Genomic DNA, 8995 nt, shown 5'->3' on the forward strand with positions numbered 1-8995 from the left:
TTTTCAGCAATGCCCCACTCTACTGGTACCAGTTTCTTATGTTAGTCTGTTTTCATTTTGCTGATAAACGCCTGCCTGAGACTGGGTAATTTACAAAAGAAAGAGGTTTATTGGACTTAACAGTTCCACATGGCTGGAGATGCCTCACGATCATGGTAGAAGGCAAAAGGCATGTCTTACAAGGTGGCAGACAAGAGAAGAGAGCTTGTGCAGGGAAACTCCCCTTTTTAAAACTATCAGGTCTCGTGAGACTTATTCACTGTCAGAAGACAAGCACAGCGAATACCTGCCTCCATGATTCAATTCATGAGTCAATTCCCACCAGGTCCCTCCCACAACACATGGGAATTCAAGATGAGATGTGGGTGGGGATACAGCCAAACCATATCACCCACCCAAATTTCTGAACCAAGCAGTTAGTACTTCATGAGTGTGGTAGGCTCATCAATAATCCCCAAAGATGTCCATGTCCTAACTCCTGAAAACTGTGAATATATTATCTTAGATGGCAAAAAGGACTTTGTGTATTTTATTAAGTTAAGGATCTTGAGATTGGGAGATCATCCTGCATTATCCCACTGCCTCTTGTGTAATCACATGGTCATTAAAATAGACAGGCAAGAAGTCAATTGGTGATAGTGGAGAGGGTGGGAAGATGTTACACTGCAAAGCAGCCTTGAAAGTTAGAGAAAGGCAGACATTAGAAGCTGGAAAATACTATTTCTTCCCTAGAGCCTCCAGAAGAAAAGCAGCCCTAAGAACACATTTTAGACTTCTGACAACTAAAACCGTGAAGTAACTTATTTATATTGCTTAAGGTCACTATGTTTTGGGCAATTTGTTACAGCAGAAATAGGAAACATATACAATGGGTCTAGAAATTGTTTTCACGTTCTCCAATACAGAATTGAGTCATTGGCTCCCATGTTAGCCATGCAAAGGGGCACAGTAGGAAAAAGAGGACAGGAGAATATGCAAAGTATCAATTATTTCCTCAGCAGCAACAAGCAAAGCAACAGGTTTGCAGCACAACTAAACACCCCAGTTCCTGTAATAACAAGTGTTATTCTTCAACCACTATTAAGAGAAACAATGAGTAAACAAGGCTAAAACATGAAAAAGCTGGAGAAGTGCATCAGAGATAATGAGTCATTAGGATACAAAGTAAAATGCTCACAAATATTAGATAAATCTATTAATTGATAAAGAATATTTTATAATGTCATATTTCACAATAGTCATCTTTGGTCATAGATTTGATTTTTGGCTAGTCCATAAATTACTGTTATTATAAGATTTCAGAAAATGTTTTTTGACATATTGCACATAGCTTTAGCTATTTCCATACCTCACAATGCCAAAATGCATTAACTTTAAATAATAAGACTGCAGGTTATTCTAAATAGAAAACATGTTTTTTTTTTCTTTAAAACAATCACTTTCATTTCTGTGAAAGAAATTACACAAATTATTTGCCACTAAAAGAGACACACACAAATCTGGCATATGTCATTATGGGGAGACTATGCTATTCTAATGTGTTCAGCTATGTGATTTAAATTTTAGAAGCAGCCATGCAGAGTTTAGAATCATACTGCATGAACATCTATTCTCATTATACATTTATTAATTAAAACTGGATTTAACTCTCTTTTTTATGAGAAGCACAGAAAGATGTTGGTGCTTTGGGAAGCATCTTTAAGTCAGTTCCTGTGTTAGCGGCATAGGATGGATGTAATTAACTTCTACTTTGGGCCTTGCGTGTATCTGTAAGAACTGTGGATTTTACCTGACACACAATCTTGTAAGGGCAAATGGCTGGGTTTATATTGCGTTAGATTCAACACTACTTATGATTACCAGCTGGACTTATAATGAAGTGTCTGTCATTGAGTTTCCAACAGTAAGGCTTCTGCCAAATTTAAAGCAAATTAATGAAACTTGTTCACTGAAGGGAGACATTGGCATTAAAGTTTGGCAGGTGTTATTTGTCACCCACTGCAGGATATGGTTATAGCTTGATTTTTCTATTGTAATCTATGTATACTGGAGAGAATATAACCCAGAGAATCACAAAACTAGTTTTATTTACAATAGTATTTAAATATTATGTTGGTCTAGTTGCTGAATAGTCTCACTTTCACAAGAATATACACTGAAGCTAGGTGTGTCTGTTTATAATTCAAATATCCTATATTTGATTTATTCAACAAATGTATATTTGTCTCAAGGAGATTGTAATCATATGATAAAAAAGTAAGTTACTATGGTTGAAAAATCTATAGTGCTTCAGCATGTAACCCTGATAACAATACTTGAAATGGTTTTTTAATCTCTATTTTAAGGAAGAGAAATGAGTTTAGTAATTTTCTAGACACCTAAATAAGTGTAAAATCAAGGCTATCACTAGTTTTATCCATTAAAAGTCATAATATGCTACATGAAAGGCAGTGCATTGCAAGGGTTTATTAGAAATGAGAGCACTCTGAAGTAGAAAGAGTTAGAAATTACATACATTTGAATAAGAATGGGATTCACAAAAATGGCTACATTTTGGTCTCACCATAAAGAAAGAGGATATGATTGATGTTTCTTCATATCTGCATAGTCACCATCAACACTGACATACATCTAGTATGCATACATTCACTATATTGGGCTTTTTAAAATTGCTTCTTTAGACAATATATTTTTCTAATTAATTTAACCTTCCTACCTATATATTTCACAGGGATCTTCTGGGTTTGTTGCTGTTCTTTCCAAAGTATTTCCTTCAAGAATATTTTCACAAAAGATTTCTTTTCAGTCTTGTGTGCATGAATATCTTGGATAGGCCATGATATTTACATGATATTTTGACCAATATGTACATTTTTGATGCTTAATACATGTATTAGATTGGTTAAAATTAAAATATAGCTGACCACATGGTTTTAGCTATTTCCTAAATTGATGGTGAGGCCATGGGGCAACTGGAAATCTACTGCATTGCAAGTGGAAATGCAAAATGGTAAAAACACTTTAGAAAAAATTTGGAAGCTCTTAAAAAATTAAACATCCCCATGCCATATTACTCAGACATCCCATTCCTACTTACCCAAGTAAAATAAAAATATACCCAAAGATTTATACATTTAAAAATGTATATAGAAGCTTTATTGTAATAGCACTGAGCTAAAAATAATTTAAATGTTCATCAGTAAATGAATGGATAAACAAATTAGACTATACGCATTTAATAGAATACTATTAAACAATACAATTATCTGGAATATTGATATGTGCAAAAACACAAATGAATTTTAAGAAAATTATGTAAATATGAAAAACTAGGCAGAAGAAAAGAGTATATAGAATTAGAGAAATGTATATAACCTCAAGAAAATAGAAATAAATAAATGTAGCAGAAATCACATCAGCAGCTCCGTGAGAATTTTACCTGTAGGACAGATGTTTACAATATGAGCCAAAAGAAAACTTTTGGGGTGATGGAAATGTCTGCTGTCTTGATCAAGGTTATGATTTCAGGATGTATTAATTTGTTAAAATTTATCCAATTATACACTTTAAGTACATACGGTTTATTGTATTTCAATGAAAACCCCACAAAGTTATAATTCTTTAAATCACTGAAAGGCAGTGTCAATTTCTTTCAACTTTTTGAAGTATTTGTGCTATTATTATTTTATTTACAATGTAGCTATTGAAAATTTTGCTGTTATTTTGACTCTTGTTCCTTTTTAACTGCTGGTTCAAAAATGATTTTAGAATAGTTTTCTTTGATATGATCACATTTTATTGATACATACCTACATGTAGATTTCCAGCTTTTTTTACCAACTTGATTTCTTTGACCTGAATTTCTGCATTTCTACCTCACTAATGTTGATGCTTTACAGTTATAAATGTTTAACTTAATTTTATTATCATTATTATTTCAAATTATCCGATTACATTATTAATCTCAACTTTTGGTTCCATAAATATGTTCAAAGTTTGTGCATGATGACCCGATGATATATGACCCTGTTGATTGATTCTATTGACTTGATTTAAAACATAATATCTTCTCTCCTTGTGTTACTATCAATTTTTGTTTAAATGCCTAGTACTTTATATAAAAATATTTAAAATACTTTGAGGCCTAGAATGATATTATATTCCTCTTGAGAGAATTTATTATTGCTTCTGTCAACATCTAGGTGTAGAAACAATCATAAATCACCATAGTACAATTTCAGAGATTTATATATTTTGGCCCTGTCTGGACCCTGTGGTTCCACTTCACCCCTGGTGCTTACATTGCCTTTCGTAGTCTTTATTCCAAGGTTGACTTTTACCACAGAAGGCGTTCTTAGCTGACTATAGAATCCTCTTTTTCCTTCTTTCTCTCTCCAGAAAGTTATGAAAAGTAGTGATTTTTTGCTTGGTTTCTCAGTCTCTCAGCTAATTGTTCTGAATTGGCAGACAACTTTGGGTAAAGAATGATTTCAAACATACGGCTCGCATTTCTGTTCTTTTTCTTTTAGATTTTGATTACATACGATTATTCTTTCTTCTTTTTTTTTCAACCCCTCCAGGTTTCCTAGTTATTCACCTTGGAAGAGTGGATGAAAATTTCCTGGCTAACCATTACCAAAAATATAATCTCCCTGAGTGGGTAACTTTTCACTGTTATTTACATTTGACTAAATGCGTAAACTAGAATGGTATATCGAAAATAATATTTAAAAAAGTAAAAGCTGGAGGGTACGAAATACAGAGTTTACTTTTAAAATAGAATTAAATGTTTAGTTTTAATAAAATAAAAGAAATACTAGATAGCAAAAATAACTTCGCTTTTCTTCGTAGAATTCATATAACAATTTTATATATTTGGCAAAGATCAATTAAATTACCCTTAGGACTCATATTCCCTTCTGCATGAAGACACGAGTAAATTATAACTTTTTTTTCTGATACTAAGGAAAAGGTACCCCCACTACACCACTTGCCAAGTGTTGTAAGAACAATGTGTGCCCTAAGCACTTTGCAAAATTCCTTCTGGTATTTAGTTGTATCTATGTACAAGTTAAACTTAAAAGTTTGCTGTAAAATTTTAAAAATATTTTAACACAACTTTAAAATAATATGAGTGTAAATTGAACCTCATTTTTGAAAATATAAAAATTTATATGTACAAGATTACAACATTTTTAAACATTTAGACATTTATTGATTTTTACTTAAAATTTTTTCTTTGATATTTTGGAGTCAATAGTTTTTCCTATAAGCCTCCAATAATTTTATTTCAATGGTTAAAAAAATAGAAATATCTTTAAAATGAATGGGAATACCTTTTCTTAATTTTAATATAATAACTACTATAGCTTTAAATTCCCTTACACGGGAAAATGACTGAAGAAAAAAAACCTGTCAGAAAATTTATATCCCACATATTATCCCACAAGTGGCATACTTCAATCACTCAATGGCACATTTCAATCAAACAGTACTTTGCCATTTTAGCTGAGTCATAGAGAGTTTTTGTTAAAATATTTCAGGACAACTTCTATTATTAGTGATGTATTGGCAGTAACTATACACCTCTTTTGAAACCCTAATTAGAACAGACATTTTTAAGAAACATTTGAACACAAAATATACTGGGTCATTGATCCCAGGAAGTCCTATCCGGATTGACTCATACCATTTGATAATGGTGATTCACAGAAGACATACCTTATGTAAGTAGGAAAAAAAAAAGGAAATCATTGATATGTAAAGTTTGAAATTAATTGTATGCTGTGTAATATATACTTAATTAAAATTGCTTTAAAAAACTAAAACAATCCAGTTATCCATCAACTATCAAATGGATAAATCTTGGGTTAATAATATAAATTTTGGAGGGTTATATAATTTGGGGTTATTGTTATAATTATTGTATTATTAATATAAATAATAATTATGACTTATTAATGATGATTATAAAATAATGGTGTTGGGTTATTAATATAGATAACAATAAATATGTGATTTATTGTCAATTATACCAATTATTGTTTGGCAACCAAAAAAATTCTACTGATATACACAACACTATAGATATATCTGAAAAGTATGATGCTGAACTAATAAAGCCAGATATAAAATACTTCATGTATGACTTCATTTCTTTTAAATTATATACAAGTTAAAACTATAGAGAAGGAAAACATCAGTGGTTGCCAAGATCCAGCAGGAAATGTGATAGCAAAGGGGTAGAAGGAGAATGTTGGTGTTGAGGGAAACATTCTACATCCTGAATTCATGACGATGGTGCACACCTATATCATTTTCAATACTTATCCGATTGTACACTTAAAAACAGTGATTTTTACTCTGCTTAAATTATGTTTTAATAAAAGTTTATTTTAGAACACCATTTAAACAATAATCAGTAAGATAAATAGCCACATATTTATGTTCATAGTCAGTATCAAAGTTTAAATTTATCCCTTCCTAAGTGAGGTTAACTATTCTATTGAGTCCTCTGTGTTTTTCCTTAGGGAGGTGGACTGTTCACAGTAACGTTTTTCATCTTAGAGGCTCCTGGAAACTCCTAATACGGAAGCATTGGAGTCAACAATATGAACACACTCTGTGTTGAAGAACATGTGCCTTTAGTTTCCATTTCCCATTTGGACAAACTTTGCTCTGTAAATTTTTATTTCATTTCTCCTTTAAGTCCATGTTGCTGATGATTAACATTTCTTGAATATCAGCCTGTAGGTTTTGAAGAATATTCAGCACTCAATTAATCTTTTGAAATCATTCTCACATATCTCTCCTAGCTCTGACCTCTTCTAAGAGGACGATTTTTACAGCAATGGAAGAAAGTGTATTAACTCAATTAACAATTGAACAAGCAGAGTCCTCTGCTCTTTGCCTCAGTACACTTAGGCAAAAGGCAATAAATTCACACTTCATCCTCTGCCTGTCAGCAAGTAAGTTATTTGTGAGAGTCCAATAACCCCCAACTAACTTCAGCCATGTAAGACATATACAGAGATTTGAATTGTGCAAATATGGTATCACTATCACATTAACAGATAAACAAATTGAGATGTAAAGAGTCTTGTTCAGTGTCAACAGGCAAGAAAATGCTGAAATCAAACCTCGAATGAAGATTTACCTTCCAATTTACTTTTATTATTCAAGGGCACACTGTACCCTTGAATTACAGGGCTTCAGAGATCCTCCTGCTTCAGTCTCTGGAGTGACTGAGACTACAGGTGTGCGCCACCTCACAGCTCCAAATGCTCTTTACAGATTGAAATCTCCACATTTCTGACATAAAAAAATGAGCTGAGCAAAGCATTTGATATTGAAAATGCATCTGCTTTCTGACAACAGACAACTCACTGTTATTAAAATGCCACATCTTTTTTTTTAATTTACAGTACTTTTTTTTTTCTTTTGACAGGTGTCAGGATGAAATGCTCATGTATAACAGCAACATAAAAATATGTGGAGTTGAATTTAAAGAGGAAGTTTTAGATGCAAAGAAAATGCAATGAACTATTTTTAAAATTTAACTTTAGCAAAATAAACAAAGGTGATTTTTACAGCTTCTTCATAATTTTTCATCCCATGGTCCTTTCCTGATAGTCCTGCTTTCGGTTAGAATTTTTTTTTCACAAGCCAATTAAATTGTACGTGACAATCTCTTTTCTATCACAATTGACCAAGCTTCTGAAAGACGGAAAAATGATAATGGAATAATTAGGAATTAGGCTATATAAATTGAATTATTTTCTAACTTCAAGATTTATTAACAATTCTTGGCAGTGCTCGTATCTAAATAGGTCTTGGAGTGTCTGACCAAACATGTTCCCTTTTCTGAGAAATTTTCATCTCCCATGTTCACCTTATCACTCCTGAGACAGTTGACTTTCACAACCCTTACTTGTGTGAGAAACAAGCCATATGCACTTTCCTCCAATAACACCCTCCACACAAGCCACAAATAAAGGATCAAGGGTAGGTCGATTACCTAATACAACCAGAGACCCTCTCACAAAAATTAGAAGTTGCCACACGAAGAAACTTTATTCACTTGTTGATTGATGGGCATTTTGGTTGGTTCCACGATTTTGCAATTGTGAATTGTAGGAACTAAGCTATGAGGACACAAAGGCATAAAAATGATACAATGGAGTTTGGGGACTTGGGGGTAAGAGTGGGAGGGGGCGAGGGATGAAATACTACAAATATGGTGCAGTGTATACTGCTCAGGTGATGGGTGCACCAAAATCTCACAAATCAACACTAAAGAACTTACTCATGTAACCAAATACAACGTGTACCCCAATAACTTATGGAAAAATAAAATAAAATAAAATAAATTTTTAATTAGTTAGAACTAAGGTTTAAGATTATTTAGATACAGTTCAAGAGTATCTATGTTGAAGTCAAATTTTGAGGCCCTCTTTATTGGAAAGAGTATACACTAGAAAATCTAGATTTAAAAATTAGAAAAATAAATATTCTGAAGAAACAAATGAGAGACTGAAAAATGAAACATAGTTTTTCTGGTAGTTTTCAGTTTCTTTTGTTGTTAGAGCCTTCCCTGGCACTTGAGTTTCAAGAAATGTGCTAATTTCTTCGTAATAGATTCCCCTTTACTAAAGCTAGTTTATACTTGTTTTTCTTTTCGTTAAGAAATTATCTAGAAAAAAATTAAATCGTTTATATTTATTTTCAAAAAACTTTTCTGGCCTTTTTATTTTTCACATATTTTAAGCTTTGAGCATTTTAAGTTTGTTCTGTTTGCTTACTGCTAAATAATTAATTCCATTTCCTACCCTTGAAAATGTCACTAGGGAACAGAATGTTTGAAAGATAAGATTAAAATCTTCCCTTGCTTGAAGCTATAAAAAAAAATAACTCGAAGCTACATAGTCTTCAAAAAGTTTAATCTGATAAAGTGTTAAATTAAGAACATTCTCCAATTCCCAGCCTTATATTTTGC

The sequence above is a fragment of the Pan troglodytes genome, chromosome 3 (assembly GCF_028858775.2).
Source record: "Pan troglodytes isolate AG18354 chromosome 3, NHGRI_mPanTro3-v2.0_pri, whole genome shotgun sequence".
Classification (NCBI taxonomy): Eukaryota; Metazoa; Chordata; class Mammalia; order Primates; family Hominidae; genus Pan; species Pan troglodytes.